The sequence below is a fragment of the Typopeltis vanoorti genome, chromosome 13 (genome assembly GCF_054136105.1).
Source record: "Typopeltis vanoorti isolate ZY-2024b chromosome 13, IOZ_Tvanoo_1.0, whole genome shotgun sequence".
Classification (NCBI taxonomy): domain Eukaryota; kingdom Metazoa; phylum Arthropoda; class Arachnida; order Uropygi; family Thelyphonidae; genus Typopeltis; species Typopeltis vanoorti.
In genome coordinates this window covers 98,455,537-98,474,051 of record NC_143561.1, presented here as the reverse complement: position 1 = coordinate 98,474,051, position 18,515 = coordinate 98,455,537, and the positions used below count along the sequence as shown (strand labels likewise).

The following is an 18,515-nucleotide window of genomic DNA, read 5'->3' as shown; positions in this document are numbered from 1 at the left end:
ATTAACATAGTTCGCTAGATGGCAGCACAGTTATTATGAAAACATAAAAATTTCACGAAAACTTGCAGTGGTAAAGTGGTAAACCAGTGGTGGCCGGTGAAAATTTTAAGTGGGGGTGCTGCATATACAAAATTTAAAAAAAAATAAAAATAAAAAAATTTATTTTTTTCCTAATCAGTAACCAATTTATTAATAAATAAATTTACATATTAAAAATATTTCACTCTCACCACGAACAAACACCAATAATAAAAGTTTCGTATCTCACAGAAATAACGAGCGCAAGCATACGATACACTGCCCAACTGAGCAGTGTCGAAATGACTTGGAACGTGCAATCACGAGCGCAAACGAATATCGGCGAGTCTGGCTGCGATTGGTCGAACGTGATAATTCTGACACTGCATTAGATCGCAGTGTGTTTGTTTCGTAATCTAAAGCGTTAATCGAACAATTCCAATCATTAACTATTCAATCAATGTCGAAACATAAGCTTTAACGTGTTGTACTGCATTTATATAATGTTGTAAGCATTGTTATTATTTATAAACACAAACAAAATTAAAATTTTTCATTTTTCTCCTTGGGGGTGCTGCAGTGTCGCAATGCTTATGTACGGGCCGCCACTGGTGGTAATTATTTTGCATGTATAACAATTGGAAAATTTTACTATAAAGCACGTGATTTCGCGTGTTGTTGACCAATTCGTTCATTACCTTATTTATTTCTCCCCTTCAACATGAATTGACTCTTCTTGGCAGTCTGCCAACGAGAGCTGTCCCTTCTGTGGACGGACTATATTTCTGTTTATCTTTATATGTGCAATGACACTGTATATGTAAAAATATGGTGCTTAACTAATAGCTAATTATAACACTGGAGACGCTGCCATTGTTATATCCAAAATAAAAACGGAAACATCTTAATTTAACAAAGGTCTACTATGAGGATCATGAAGGGCATGTTTCTAGGTTGTTATGTGCCCATAGGCTATAACTTTCAGGAGGCTCCTTTAACGAGTAAAGTATAAGTAATAAGTAAGGAGAGGCCTCTTATAATGCGAGGTCCTAAACTGTAGTTTCTCTAGCTTATGCATAAATCTGACTCTGGAAACGCCCTAATGAAATCATTTTATAAGCCAACAACTTTGCATTATCCCACCACGTGCAAATTACCGTTATCATTATCAGAGTGGCAGCAAATGTTTGTGCAACGCAGGGAACTGGTTAGCACAAGACTGGATATTCTAAAATCGAAATACACAGTTGCTTACGAGGCTCGACTTCTTAATAATAACAAAGACCTAGATATTTGTTTTGTAGTAAGATTTTTTTTTTTTTTTTTTTTTTATTAGGGATATAAAACAAGTCATGAGGTGGGAGTACCCGAGTTTCAATCTCGTTCGATACGTGAGGAAAAGTAAGTTTTTCAACTGCACCCTCAGGATGGAGAAAGACTCGCAAATGACAGACAAAACAAGATAAATGAAATACTATAATAGACGGAAAGATGAAGTGTATATGGTTTGCAACGTAGTAATATCTATTCACGATATTGTCACATTTCTGTGAGAGAGAGAGAGAGAGAGAGAGAGAGAGAGAGAGAGAGAGAGAGAGAGAGAGAGAGAGAGAGAGAGAGAGAGCACTCTCGTGATAAAGATTGGGGAAAAAAAAGAGCAAGCAAAGATAAAATTGATGGAAGGGATAGTGGGGAAAGGATGAATGATGGGTTAAAGAGATGAATTTTTCATGTTACAGAATTAATACAAGCCGATTTCTTAATATCTAAAACCAACTGATCAGAAATACCTGTCTGTTAAAGAAAATAAAATTTCTTGTTTGATTAAATACTACGTCAGCTTTTCTATATCGTTAAAAGTGCACAAAGCTGTTACTGCCGTTTCCACTCGGTTTAACCTTAATGGTATCTATTCAAGCACGCGCCGAGAATCCACCCCGCTTCGGTAAAGAATGGTAACTATTTTCTGCCGTCAACATGCAGTCGTGGCAATACTTGTAAATTATTACGGGACCAACCCTTATCTATCTCTCTAGTAAGAGCATTCAAATGCGTAATATTAGTTTACGTGGAAGATCGTAAAATCCTTCAAACGTGCAAGGAACTGAAATATCTCTGGAATAGATTTTAATCAGTCACTTGAGACAATAAAGAAAGGATTAGATATTAAAAATGGAGGGGAAAACACGTGCCAAAATGGATTTTGCTAAAGGAAATGAACAGCCGCCTGAATTATAGTTTTTGTTTCATATCATTAAACTTTTCACGGCAAACTGAATATCTAAACACTAAACATACAACAGGTTTTTTGGGATTTTTTTTAGCATTATAATAATTACAGAGGTCATATTTTCAATTGTTATAGTGTGTAACTATACAAGGATTTTAGTAATACTGTTTCATTGCAGTGGTGAGAATCCATAGCTAAACAGGTTTCCACGACGCTGTTGAGTTGGTGAGAAGATTCGAATCCCGTCTAGGAATTTTTTTTTTTAAGGGCTTGATACTTGAAGTAAACAAACCGGTTTCATACGGTTCAACATTATCAATTTGTCACAATATTATTCATTTGTCACCATGGATTCTTAAGGTTTCTTGATTCCATAGTAAAAACAGAATAGTGCGGTATGCCTGAACACCAATGCTGATCAAGTACACCCATTCATATTGACTTGTACTGCATATGATCGTTGCTTCCAGGAATAATACGCCGTGTGGCAAGGCAGGTAGTGCGCTGGAACAGTTGTAGGAATAAGAATGACCTTCCCTTGGTACCCTCACACCGTCACTGTATCTCAATCCTAATGCCAGAAAACTGCAGGAATTTTTCATGTCATCTGGGGGTGGAGAGTTTTTCTGACCCTCTTGGAATCAATTTCCTGACTTACCAAGACTGTCCACAAGATGGTCCCATAGTTATTTGGTGAGTATTTGAACAAAAAAAATAGTTAAATAATGTGCGCAAGAAGAATGTTATTACGAAAAGCAGTTTTATGTTTGTCTCAGACCATTTTGGTTAGCTGATCAAGTAATACACTGCTTGGAAAGAAATCAACGGACACCAAAGTATGAGGAACAAAACAGCCATTACGCTTTCGCTATGATGACTGCAGCAATCATACGGGACAAACTATCCACAAGTGTACGATAGCGATCACTGGGAATTTTGAACCATTCTTCCTGTAGGCATATCCTGGACTGTTGTGGAAAGGACGTCCCTTGACTTCACCCAGCACTTCAGTTCATCCCACAGATGTTCAGCAGGGTTGAGATCGGGATTTGTGGAGACCAGTCAAGTGTGCTGACGTTCATGTCCACAAACCAACCAGTTAGAGCAGCAGCTTTATGACACGGTGTACTGTCTTGCTGAAATTTCCGTAGAAACGCCACAAAGTAGGAAGCATTGCATTGTCCAGATATCTCTCGGAGTTCAATGTTCATGTCATCACAAACGGAGGTCCGAGGCCAAACCAGGAAAAATAGGACCATACCATCACACCGCCATCTCAAAATTTCATACTTGGGGTTATGCACTCTGGTAAGAGGCGTTCACTAGGCAGCCGCCACACCCACACCCGTCCATCTGCTCGGAAGGAGGTTAGCGTGATTCGTTGCATTAACACAGCTTTCCAAGCTTCCACGTTCCACTAAAGCTGCTCTTTGCACCACAAGACGACGCTGTATGTTGGTTCGGGTAATGTGTGGCTTGCATATTGCGATCCTACCATGTGAGCCTCGGTTATGAATGTTTTTGTGCAGATTCGTGTTCCAGTCCATGCCCGAAACTACGCATTCAAAGTGTCGTCCTACGGTCACGTTCGGCGAAAGTGGCAGATCGTTCACGGCAGTTAGCACTTGTGGTTGACTCCGTGCGCTTCCACCTCAGTATGGAATCACTGATTGTTGAACCTGGGAATGCCTAATTTGTCAACAGACTTGGGAGCATCATATTCCTCCAATTTATACCGGCTACAAACACGTGACTCCTTACATGACTCGATGCACCTTACCCATGGGGATGTCCGTTGACTTCTTTCCAAGCAGTGTATATTTATCTATTTGATTTTTTTATGTGTGGTTCCCACCTACGAGTTTAATATAAACCTCTAGTAGATTTTGCCGGCAACCCTGCTCTAGAGACCAAACGCGGAACTTTTTCAAGCCACTTCATTTCTCCAAGAAGCGGGGTGGTGGTGGTGTCACACCAGACAATGAAAACAATTTCCCACCTAAGTTAAATTTAAATTTCATATATACAATCGGGACCGGCGGAAGCTGGCATGCAGGTCATGCAGGCGCCGCCGCCGGGGCTCGGTTCATAAGTTCATTTTTAAGAAACAAGATTTTTATCATAAAAACAAAAAATTCTTAGAATGATCAATGTTGAAATAAACAAGGCTGGATACACCGAATAAAAATTTTAAAAAATTGTATATTGCCGCCTCTTTGATCAGTCGGCTGTTTACAATTTTGCAGCAAGAGCAGGCTAATGCTTGCCTGCAAAATATTGTGTCTACTGCAGTCTATCTAAAGTGAAACGGTGAACGGTTTTATGTGCAGAAACGAATTTTCGTACAAAACATTTGTTGCTAGTTAACCAGTCATATGGTACGCATCTCAGTAGGCTACAGACAGTTGCGCAGTGCGGACTATTATTTCGTCTCTGTGTCGTGTTGTGGAATAATTTCTTGTGGGTATAAAATAGAAATGGAATCAAAAATTAAAAAAAAAAAAGTTATCCGGTGCACAAAATCGTAAGCGGCATGCTGCGAAAGAAGAAGATATTAAGAAACAAACTGAGGCTCTTAATAAATTTGTTAAAATATTAAAATATTCTGATGCAGATTGTAACCAACTCGATACATCAGAAATCAGAGTTGAAGAACCGTGCACATCATCCAGTTTGCATCAAAGTACTATTGCAACTATTTAACAAGATAACAAGATGCATGATTTAAGTGAAAAACAGTTAGGAGAAGATTTAGTTGTAGTTGACCACGAAACTAACACATTGTTAGTCTCTGTAAATGTAGAAGATCCAGGTGAATGGGGAAATATTGATGAAAAATTACGAGTTGTTTTAATTGAAATGGGGTCTGTTCAAAAGAAAAATATAATATATCTCAGAGATACATATGGTCGTAAATTTGGCGACACGTATTATAATAGAAAAATGGAAAACGGGTAGCTCGTGCCAAGAACATGGCTCATTTATTCCGAAACTTTAAATTCTGTTTTTTTTTTTTTTGCTTTTGTTGCAAACTTGTCGCACCTACTGAATCAAGTAGTCTTGTAGAATGTTATAACGATTGGAGAAATGTAAATACAACTTTGCATAGACATGAGACTAGTTTAGCTCACATGAAAATTTTCTTAAAATGGAAGGAACTTGATAAAAATTTAAAAAACAAAACTATTATTGATTGCCAGACTCAAAGCATGTATGAAATGGAAAAGAAACATTGGACGAGTGTTTTCGAACGCTTGATTGAAATTATAAAATTCCTTGGTAGCAAAAATTTAGCTTTTCGCGGATCATCTGATAAATTATATGAAAGGAATAACGGCATTTTTTAAAAATTAGTCGAACTGTTTGCGAAGTTTGATCCCGTTATGGAAAATCATGTTGAAAGGACCCTACAACGAAACCATAGAGTACACTATTTGAGTAAAGACAATCAAAATGAAATATTGGAAACTTTGAGTAACGCAATCAGGGATACAATTTTATTATCAATTCGAAAATCTAAATATTATTCCATAATTTTAGACTGCACACCTGATGCAAGTAAAACAGAACAAATGAACATTATTATTCGCTTTGTTTCCTGTGACAATGGAATTGTCAAGATCAGGGAAAACTTTTTAGGCTTTGCAGATATATCAGATTCCACAGGACGTGGTTTATGTGCAACAATAATGGAACAACTGGAAAAATGGAACATTCCCATTGAAGACATGTGAGGTCAAGGGTATGACAATGGAGCAAATATGAAAAGGAAAAAATATGGGCTCCAAAATTTGCTTTTGAACAAAAATCCTCGAGCTTTTTACATGCCATGTGCTGCTCATACTCTAAATTTAATCATTAATGGTGCAGCCAAAGTGAATGCAGATACAATTAGTTTCTTTGCAATTATTCAAGAAATATACAATTTCTTTTCCTTCTCTTACAAACATTGGGCAATCCTTTTAAAGTTCGTAAAAAAATTAACATTGAAACAGCCATCAGAAACGCGATGGGAAAGTAAAATTAATGCAATCCGCCCTCTACGATATCAGTTAGGAGAAATTTACGATGCACTTTTTGAAATTTTAAATAATGAAAATTTTAATAAAGAAACTCAGCAGGAAGCACAAACATTATGTGCTAAAATAAAGGACTACAAATTTATTTGCTCTCTTATAACCTGGCATGATTTACTTACAAGAATAAAGCCTGTGAGTAAACTGCTTCAAGACAAAAATATGAACATTACACTTGCTTTAGAATCTATGGAAAACTTAAAAATATTTTTACAAGAGTATCGATCAGATACAAATTTTAAAGAAGTTCTAAAAACGGCAAAAGAACTGAGTGAAGAGGTGGATGGAGAACATGAATTTAAAACTGGTACGGAAGTTCGACGACGAAAGAGGACACGACAATTTGACTAAGAGCATCATGATGAAACGCCACAATCGCCAGAAGATAAATTTAGAGTGAATGTTTTATACACTTCTAGACGTTGCAATGTGTTCGTTAATAGAACGTTTTGAACTAAAAACATATTATGATAATTTCAATTTCTTGTATAGATTACTACAAATTAATAACGAAGATTTAAGAAAAAATTGTGATGATTTAGAGTTTCTCTTGAAGGACGGTGACAATAAATACGTAAATGCAATAGAATTATATGACGAGTTATGTATTTTTCGGAAGGATAATTTAAATATTCAAAATTATCCTTTGGATCATTTTGAATATCGAAATATGAAAAAAAGAATACACTTTCGATATTCTTAATTTTATTGTGTCCAATAATTCATCTTTCCCTAACTTTTCAATAGCTTTAAGAATACTGTTAACCTTACCTGTTAGTGTAGCGAGCGGTGAACGTTCCTTTTCCAAGTTGAAATTGATTAAAACCTACTTAAGGTTGTAATCAAATATATCACAAAACAGGCTTGTTAGTTTGGCGTTAATAGCTATTGAAAATGATATATGTGCGGAATTAGACGTTAAGACCATTATTTCTAATTTTGTGAATTTGAAATCAAAAACCCTAAAATTTTAATTTAAAAATTTTGAAGTATATTTATGTAATTTAATTTATTTTCTGTTATTCTGTAAAGATGTTATTTTTTGAATACTTATATTAAATGTTCTAATTATTTCTGAATTCTTTTCTTATTTTCTCATCTATCTTGAGTTTCGTTTATTTTCCTAAAAGATAGTTCCACTTATAAAAATTATTAAAAATTTTTTACAAGTTACTAAGAGTTTAGTAACTTGTAAAATGCAAGTATTTTTTAAACTTTAGTTCAAATAAATTTTAACTTTAATTAAAATTCATTTTAATTTTGTTAGCGATTTGGATTGGTGAGAAGGTAATCCCTCATTATAATCAACGATTAAAGTGAAGTAGCTTTATCAAAATTTGCTTTAACTTTTGAGAATTTTTTGAATATTCGGGTTTTTAACGATTATCCTGCCTAGTCAACACCCCCGGTTCGTTACATTTAGCGAACCAACGTGTGGCTGTTCTGTCAAAATTTATTTAAGAAATTTCAAATAATTTACATTTTTATTATCGTAAAAGAACCACGCACGCTCGGATCGTTACAGGGGCGCTTAGAAAGAAATTGCATGCGGGCAGCAAAGTCCCTAGAGCCGGTTCTGTACACAATATACTTAAATCATTATGTCGTCTTCTGAACAAAATGAATAAGTAAATAAATAAAACTTGGGGGTTGCACTGCATAAAGAAAATGCAAATCGGCTTGATAGGGACATTCATACTTAGGCGAGTTAGCATCTCATAATCCTAATCATACGAGTGCTTTAAGTACACTAATTGAACTGTAGATTGGAATAAAACTATTGTTTTAATAATTGTTATATGATAGTGCGCTAATTTTATAAATAGCTGTGGATATTTTAAGGACATTTTTCTTCTCGGTCAAAACAATTAAAAGGATTTCGGCAATTTGTTTCTTTTACATTCTTCGCGTCGTTTAACTGTCCGTGGAATCTGCACACATTACAAAAAAATGACGCAAAAAAAAAAAAAAATACTGGGAAAATGCCAACGATTTGCTACAACAAACACTTATTTCTATTGAAATTCCTTCGAGGCTCAAGTTTTGCTCTTTTAAATTTCTCACGTGCCATCCATTATGCATGATCGTTTGCTAAAGCTGTGAATATAATTCATTTAATCAGAAATGACGGAAGCATCACTTCAGCAAGCGTTGATCTTGGCACTAACAAAAAGCGAAATCCATCAGTGAAAACACGCGCAGAATCTAACTGAGCAACAATGACAATCCTTTAAATTTTATAAAATCAAATATTTCAATATTCCGTTATCTGTTTCCACTACTTGTGCTTTTTCTCCTTTGCATTGCTTTCTTACGGCCAATATTATTTGGCATTAAAACTGTTTCTTTTCCTTTATTCGTGATAATTTTCCCCCAAGGTACGGGTCATTTTATTCCATGTTGTCCCATTCGAAGCACTCTTGCGATTTGAATACGAATCCAGCTTATCCAATATTCTGATTTAGCAAATACGGTCGAAGTTATTTTATTTTTAAATGAAGTTGGAACGTCACGAGAACCCAAAGACTTAATGAAGCAACTCAAGATATTATAAGCAGCGACGTGGCAAGGTTTACGGGCATTATGTTTCCACTGCTGTGTTAGTGCAAGCCCAAAAGACTGTAACCAGTGAAAATCCGATAGAGAGAAAACACGAAGTGCTTATTTTATTCTTGTGTGAAGACGTTACGAGAGTGAGAAAAGGAGGATAGAGCAATCTGTGTCAACAGACAGTAGCAGAGGACAGAAAGGAGTAAATAACGCCTAGAAGGTAATGAAGTGACGGGTGCAAGATTACATAGCACGGAAATGCGCGGTGACATACGTCTTCTGGGAAATATTTTGTCTTATTTTTTTAGCACTATCGAGCCCTAGTATCAGTTTTTTTTTTCTGTTAAATAAAAATAAAAAAAAAGGAGGCTTCGTCCTACATCCTCGTGAAGATACGAAGTTTCTTCGAGATCATCGGACTGATTTCGATATTTTAACGAATTTAAGAGAGAAGATGGATAACGTTTAATTCTCTTTGGGGGTGAGCATTCTAATATAATCCAATGAACAAAGTATCACTCGTTAGTTGAGGCTTCGGAATAAAGAGTATTGCTTCTGTTATTATGTTGTTCAGTTAAAGGGAAGCCATCCCTTAACTGCTCTTGGAGACCTCGACTCACTCTTTTCAATCTGGGCTACTTTTAATCAATTGGATCTTCACTTTGTGTGTGTGTGGGGGGGGGGGGTGTCACAAGAAAATATCGGGGTGGAGTAGGATAGTAAACAGATCGTCTCACAGGGGCCAGTTGGGTCTGGAGATGAAGATTCATGGCCGCGATGGATCTACGTGATCTAACAACTTCGAATCGCATCACACGTATTCACAGTAACCCCGTGTAGACCCGGTACTAACAACGTTAAAAATAAAAGCGAGTTTTGCAAAAATATTTCCTCCACTCCTCCAAAACTGCTGAACGAAATTATTCAATGATATTTTCAAAAGATAAAGTTAGTTTAATAAATTATTTTAAGAAGAATTCCGTGTGCGAAACAGTTTCCGAGTTCGCTTTCTGATTACAAAACAATATCACGACGAATAAAAAAAAAAATTAAAATAAAAATAAAAAAAAAACTGTAATTGCAAAGCGTGGGAGAAATAAAAGTGAAAAGCACCCGAGGGATAACTGCAATCCCCGAAGCAATTTAATACCGTGTACAACCATAAAACGAAATTTGTTAAGATAACAATATAATTGGAACAATTGAGGGGGGGGGGGGGGAACGCGAGAGAATATTGTAAATATGCCCAATTTGTTGGACTTTTTGTTTAAGCTAAAACTGTATGATCACATTTTATTCAAAACCTTATCACAGGAATTCAATAAAAGCACTTTTTTCGGACACTAATTACACAACGCGCAGTTAGGGATGTCAATCAGAATTAAATGTTCCTGTCCAGAAAGAAAAAGCCATTGTTTGTGGTTCACATCAGCTATTAAATTAAATGGTAATAAAATATTATAAAGACTACAAAAAAAAAAAAAAGAGAAGCAAAATTATATTTAAAAGAATGTCTGTAAACGTGAGTGTTCTCATGCAATTACGCGTTATGTTTGCTAAGAATTCATTCTTTTCAATCTGGATTTGCAGTCGAAGGAATCAAAAAAAAAAAAAAAAAAAAAATAGAAGTTTCCCTATTACAGTTGAAAGCATCGTTAGTTCGGAGTAGGAATGATCAAGTGAACGTACGTAAAAAATAATGAGAATGAACTAAAATGGATTTTATAAACGCGTCAGCAAAAAAGTTTTTTCGAACCATAATATGCTTATGGTTCGGAAACTTTATTTGGCGCAATTATTCAAGAGCCACAACCAATAAAACTCTTCTGGTCATATCACGTGTTAGAATTATTTCAACGAATCATTATTTTATCATCACATGATTATCTATAAATGCACTTTCATTTTTTAAATTATATTATCGACTTTTATATTAATGATTTTTACAATTATTAATAATAACTAGTATTAATAACATTAATTTCATTATTTTATTTTTTATTCTTTGTGCCTGGAACAAAGTTTCCACACCTACTACATGAACACCTGAAATGTGCATAAATCGTCTACATGCGTCCTTCTTTCTTCATTCCTTCCCTCCCTTTACCCGTTGGATATTCTAAAATAAACCGTTCCTTGAAGAAAGTTGTGTTTATGTCTGACATTTCATATACTGTATCGTGTTTGGAGTATACGCGTTTACAGTTATAATTTGTAATAAAGTCGTATCTATTATTAATGGTAATTACCAAGGCACCAGTGTTTATAAATTTTCCAACTACATCTGGAAAGTTCTTTCCCCTTACGCGATAATGCTTCACCCCTTCACTCTTCTCTTTTGTACGCTTCTTTGTCACTTGTAGCAATTTTGTTCAATATTTGCCTGTCTATAAGAGTGTGGACGTGAGCGTATTTAAATACCTGAATAGCATTTAAAACCTAATTTATTTTGGGCTAGTTTATCGAGTTCAACAATCTGTCGGTTGTATGTGAGTCATTTGAATGAGTTTAAACGCTATACCGCACTCCTAACCGAGAGGTCAATTAAATGATATTATTTAGCCTTTTCGAATACAATAACAAAAATTGCCAGAAATAACAGCATTATTGCTAGCTGTCTGTTGAGTCCAGCTAATTATAAAAAGAAGATCGATGCCAATATACATTTATTATTATTATTATTATTATTATTAGTTCAGGCTTTCCAGTTCAGTGACGCGTCACGACATTCCAAATTATCTTGTGCACGCGCGCGCGCGCTTCCCTGAGTGTGCATGTGAATAAATTTCTCAACCTACCGCAGTAGTGAATATCAGACCTAACAAACATCAGCCTACTTCCAACACAGCAATCAAACCAATAAACAACAACTAACCAGTGCCATCCTCAGATAAGCTAACTAAAAAGCTCCGAAGAGGCATGCTGAGGCATTACATCTCAACCGAGATCAACACAAATAAAAAAAAAAAAATCCATTTATTACATTTAAGTGCTATTGTTACAGCGCTTAATTGAATTAACACCCTGAATTAACTCCATCACAATCATTTCGCTAAATATCGCTTAAATACATTAAAGCAAAAATTGTAAATATACGTAATTTATTGTTATTGTATAAATACTGTAAAATTGTAATCTTATTCAACCCAAAAAATCTGTATGAATTTTACTGTTAAAAGAAAAAAACCAGAACAATATGTTTTGTAAACGCATAATAATATACAATCATTATAATTTATTATTATTATCTGTATGATAATAATAGAAAAAAGATATATATATTATACAGAGTTTATTATATATATTATCTATAATCTATACAAAATATATAATAATGATCATTATTAATATTATAATAATATATGTTGTAAACAATTATTATTATTATTATTTACAAATATTATGTACGTGCTAGTATCTGTTATGCACAATTGTGTTCATGTAATGTATTGTACATATTATATATAAATAATAAAGTTCGAAAAAAAAATTATTAGAAAGACTCATTGGGAAATTTCAGAAACCATTTTGTTGCTTCCCACCTACCTTTAAGACGCAAAATTGGCTTCTGATAACTTTGTTCGTCTCCATCTTTATAAAACTTCCAAGAACGACGCGGTGCTCTTGCTATCGCCCTCCTACCACCCTGAATTAACTACATCACAATCATTTCGCTAAAATCGCTTACTATTCCGTACTTTTCTATCGTATTTTACGTTTTCTCTCGACCAAACGACGTAATTCATACTTTTACAATCTGGTAGTAATGAGATAATAATTTAGTCAATTTACTGCTGGTTGTTAACACTGTCACTACCTATTTTTCGATTTTTAATGTTCGTATTTCAATTTCAAAATGGTGGCTACGAGAAATACATATTCAGCAATGAATTCTAATGATAATAATATAACTGAAATCACTTACTTGTTATTTATACCTTTGGTTCAGTTGTCTGATTCTTTCGATTACACAGCTCTGTTTTAACACTTATCCAAAAATTAACACTTGTATAAGTTCACCAAAATAAATAAATAAACTGGAGTAAACAACGGAGATTTGATGAACGAAAACATTCCACTCGCTAACATTTTATGCATCTCACAATAATTACCGGGAAAAAAATAATAAAATAAAGAGGGCACCACTAGTAGAAATCTGCTGGAAAAGTCACAACTGTATTACAACTAAATAAATAATAAAAATAAAAAAGGGGAAAAGAATAAAATGCATTATAATGGTTATATATATATTCAGGTTTTTGCGAAAAATATTTTGCGAAAAATGTCCCAAATAGCCTTTATTCTAACGTGCAGCTGGAGACACAAGTGTACTGTGAAAAAATGCAGTGGGAATTTAAAAATTGCGTTCTCAAAAGTATTATACAGAACACAAAAATAATTACCGGTAGTTCGGAATTTGGATTTGGAATGATTTGGAATTTTTGAAACTTGTGCGGTAAAAAAAAAATAATAATAAATAAAATAAAAATAGAATACAGCCTGGTTCCAACTTACATCCTATCAAAATAAAATCTAAGCACAAAATCAATAGAAGAAATCAAAATTAAAAATATCTCTTTACACAGTAATAATATCTATAAAAATCCGAACTGAAACTAGAAATACTGGCATGAGGATCCAAATGTCTTACATTTAACAAAGCAGAATGCAATAACCGATGATATATCCAGTGACCTACGTCTGAAAACATTAGTAGTAAAGTCGTAAAGATAAATGCATTATATGTTTGGAATGTTTTCATTAAAAAAAAAAAAAAATACGGAGAGAAAAGACGCAGAAAGATTGGAATCGGAAAGAATAATTCCAAAACAACTAAGACCATGGATTGCGTATATTAAGTTTATTAATGCTTATTTATTCGGATAATTTGCTTCGCTGAATAAAAAGTTTGTGGGAGGAAACATCCTGCGATTCTGTATGACACAGATTAAAAAGCCATTGTCCTTCGAGTTCTAGACGCGATTTGAACTCGCGTATTGCAAACCAAAAAAGCATACTTGTGACCCCATTATGGAGGCACAAATCATGTCAGAAAAGATAGAATGGAAAAATAGTGAAGAGAAAACTGAAGGACAATCAAATATACAAACGAATTAAATGAAAACAATGCATAAAACAAGCAAGGAAATGATCGTGATCATAAAAATATAGTCGTAATAATCAAAAAAGTGTGTTTTGCCATCACATTCTTGTATTGTGATGCCGTTCTATATCACAACAATTGAATCTGCAGTGGCATATGTACTAAAGACATAATTTTCTTTTGGTTAATTATAGGTAAAGGAAGAAAAATACTATTATCATTTCAAGTCGTTTTGTTAATAAAAACACGATTATTACTTAAAAAAATTCATCAAGCAGTCCTGATCCTAGGAAATAGTTCAACAATGAAAAATATAATTACACCTTATTCTTTTGATGACATAATTATTAAGATTAAAATCTTTTATAAGGAACGCTTGTTTTGCCTGGTGGCAAAAGCATTTACATTCATTGCACTAGACCACCAGAAGTAAGACTGTTACAAGTTCTATTCTAGTCGCCAACTAAGGGAACCTTTCTAAGCATTTCTTCGACCGTTTCCCAAGTTAATCACTGGCAAATAGAAAATATTCTCCCGAAAACTCGTGCTTTTAATCCCGCAACTCAAGCTAATGAACCGTTGATGTCACATGATTTCAGGCAATATGTAGGATTTTGGACCACAAGATGGCAGCAGCTTTGTGCCAGATGTGTGCCTTATTTTCCTCTCCAGATGTATATTAAAATCACTGGGGGTACTAGACCAGCGATCTCTGATTGGCTGATAGTGGAGACCAGCTGCCCTCCAGTCTTCAAAAGTCAGTTAAACGGCCTTGCCTGTTCTCTTTGGAAAATAAAAAGCGTTAGAGGATTATTTATTTATTGTTTAAAGTTCATATACAATGCACTTAAACTGTTTAGAGTTGTATTTTCACTTTTGTTGATATTTCAGTGTGATGGCCTACGACAATGTTACATGATTTTAAAAAAAATCGATTGGTGATACGTTTGGGAAAAAAAAAGTATAATAAAAATGTGTAAAGTGCTTTATTAAATTCCAACCCATTAGTGAGGGTGAAATTGCACATGAAAATATTGCTAAATGTTGATAATAAAAATAAATAACAGTATGAAAATCAAGTGTAATTAATACAAGAAAACAAAATACAGTAGTATTAAATGTAATAAATTCTGCTTAGCATTTGGAAATGCAGCTTAGATTTCGTATATCACCATTATAAATTTGGTATATCAACTTATAACAAGTTAAACCAACCACTCTGTACAGAAAGAGTGTTCAACGTTGTCCTGAATTTTGCTGTAATTTTATGCAGCTACTTCAGAACGGAAGCATTACTTGGTGCTCTAGCTCGTTTAATTACACTAATTAAGTTTCTTCTTTTACAAAGGAAGGTGTAAAGTATTAACAATGCTTTTTTTTTGTATTCCGATCAATTTGTAATTATCCTAATTAGCTGTTTACAAGAAAATGGAAGACTTTGTTAATTTGATACAAAAGACTAAATCAATCAAGCACAGTTATCTTATGTTTCGTATTTTGTATTTTATATACGATCAGTAAAACTTCCTGCAATAAAAAATAATTATAACAAGAATTTATAAATAACAGAAATTTATTATTATTATTATATGATTTATTTAACAGTAAACTAGCAACAAGCATTATGACATAGTATAACTATTGTAATGTGTGGTAATATAGTTTATAGTATTTTATATTATTTTACTCAAAAACTGTTCAAGTACCAAAAACTAGGGAAGAAATATAATATACAGTAAAACAAACTATATTATCAAATATAGGATTGAAAATTTTCGGCAACGTGCTGAAATTTCGAGTTAGCACTTACTTGACAGCAATACGGTTTAGACTCAAGTGAGGGATTTCGAAGTAAAATGGGGGGGGGGATGTCACGCGCACACACACACTGTTGCGAAGCCGTATAACTGAAAAATTGGCACTGCTGCAATTTTCGATGTATTTATTTGCTTCTATAATACTTAAATTCGTATGTGTAAAATTTTTAGGAAGTTTTAACTTGACGTTGTTTTATAGTTGAAATTTTTAAGGTACATCAGCGTTTTTAGCATTAACTTTTGAATTTTAATAATGCTGTTTAATATATTTTTCTGGATAGGATTTGTTTCTAAAATTTTTCACGTATCTTACGTCTCACCTCTTCATGTGCAAATGAAATGTTTGACATCGACTGGATTTTGTATTTTCATACTCGAGTCTCCGTAGTTACTGCACTGAATGTTAGCGTTATTTTGAATACATGAAGTACATGATGAGAACAATAAGCAATCAAATAAACTGCATCGAGAACGAAATAGTCCATAAATAATGACATATTCACAACTTGTCATCCATTTTTTTTTCTTGGTAAGGTGATTGTAAGCACATATCAGCAATAATACAGACATCATTTGCAATTGCGAAAAATTGCAAACTTGTTTTTGTATTGTTAAAAAAAATCAAAAAGTTAGATAGGGTAAACGGCCCCGCCTACTCCCTATACGGGAACAAATAGGCGTTAGCTGATTTTTTTTTTTTTTTTTTTTTTAATCACTGCTTACGGAAAATAAAGTACCAGAGTGTGAACTCGTGGATGACTATATAGTTCCTAGAAGAGTGACACTCTTCTCTCTCTTACTCGATATTATCTCCTCCCCCCTCCCCCGTGTGAATATCTTTTGGAAAAATCTCCTACGAAGTGGTTTTTATCAACATTTCACAACTTTGATATCTCGCAAGTAATTATATGAGAAATAATTAATAATTATATTTCGAAATTTATAACGATGTCCCAATAAATCGCAGTTTCTCTACGTTGTCCTGAAATTAAAAAAAAAAAGTTCACAAAAACATCAGTGGAATAATACGTCATTTGTGGTGATGAGCTACATTTATGATTATATCTGCTGAAGATGGATATCTTTTCAGACAAGCTTGTATTACAGTATTGATATGTAGCAACGAGCCTCCATAGCTCAGTCGGTATAAACGAAGCCCTTTGGTCAGAATGACCTAGGTTCGATTCCCATCCTTGACGTGAGGAACCTTTATCTGGTCTCTTTCGACGAAAGGTGAGTTAGCCGGTCTTATACGGAGATAGGGGATTTTTTCACCCGGATTACAGTCAGGAATACCTAAGACCCAGCCAGAGCCCTGATTCGTCAGCTATATGCCGGGCCCGGATAAAATGGGGGGGGGGGGGGGAGTAGGCTGAGATGGTGTACATCCCTGTAATGATAGCGTAGTTAACTATCTTCACAGTTTGCAATGTTTGTTATAATATTATTAGTGTGTAGTCTAGCCCAGCGTTCTTCAACCTTTTTACACCTGCGGACCGGGGAAAATAGGAGAAATATTTCGCGGACCGGCTGACGGCTAAGAATGTAAATAGTATTTTATTTATTAAATCCAATATTATAAAATTACAATTTTAGCTAGTGCGCCATCTGCTGCTGCTTAGAGGTTAGAAAATTTTATATACGTGGCTGGAGCGTTGTTTCTGAGGCGAAGAAATTTTTGGCGGACAGCCAGGAAATTTCCGCGGACCATAGGTTGAAGAACAAGGGTCTAGCCCATAGATTCCCAAAGTGGGCGGTACCCCCCCCCCCAGTGGACGCTGAAGCCTTCTAGGGGGGGCTATAGTGGGATCAGAAGCATTTGGGAGCTTTCAGGCGGTCTAGGGGTCGGTAGCTTTTTATAGAAGAAATTAATAATATATATTTAAAAATATTTAAAAATTAATTATTTTCGTGATTTTGCGATTAGATAATCATTTAAAATTTAAATATAGTATTTTAGTTCATCTTATGCCCGTCTTACACGATCAATTTTTTTTATCAATTTTCTATTTCAATTATTTAATCATTTGAAATTTTACCATGTCAGATAGAAATAGATGTCAATTTTCTTTGTCAATGAGAAAATAGAGCATGTATATATGTGTGTATAATAGGGGGCATTACAAAATTTATGTCTTGCAAAGTGGGCCTTATTCCAACCAAAGGAGAGTGTTGCTATCGGCTCCTATATGAAGGTTAGATTTTGATAAAATATTGTTTGCCTTTAATAATCGTGTGACTGTAGCTTATTAATATGCAAAAATGGCTTAGAATGTGAATTTAAAATAAAATTCAAAATTTAACCCCCTTTCTCTTAATTTGCTTAATGATAAAGAGTTATGATTAAGCAAATTAAGAGAAAGGGGATTAAATTCTGAATTTTATTTTAAAAATAAATATAATAATAAAAAGCTTGAGAAGAAGCGTGCTAGATTTGGAAAACACAGGTACAAGCTGCTTCTGATATTGCCCATATGGTAGACGGTTGAACTGTAAGAAATCTGTCCACACTTCCAACGTAACAGTTAGTTTGTTTTACAAAGACGTCACATCTGAAAAAGAGGAAGGGGAGAGAGGGGAAGAAGGAAAAAAAAACAGAGCTTAAGCAATCATGTAATTTGTCACAGTTGAAGGAATGGGTTGCGACTTATCCGAGGGCACAATTATTTATTAACGGATTTTTTAGTGAAAATGATTAATAACAATTAAGCTGTCGACTT

At 34.3% G+C, this 18,515-nt stretch overlaps 1 protein-coding gene across 2 annotated transcripts in view; it reads right to left on the bottom strand.

The window, feature by feature from the left end:
* Window positions 1-12,901, bottom strand: part of LOC150100409 (coiled-coil domain-containing protein AGAP005037-like) — a 1,356,304-nt gene extending 1,343,403 nt beyond the window's left edge. Inside the window, exon 1 of one of the 2 annotated variants that reach the window (XM_090403260.1) lies at window positions 12,800-12,901. The gene's annotated coding sequence lies outside the window, so the exon portion shown is untranslated. The remainder of the gene's footprint in view (window positions 1-12,799) is intronic. The other variant, XM_090403261.1, reaches the window with a different exon arrangement.
* Window positions 12,902-18,515: the final 5,614 nt, after the last annotated feature.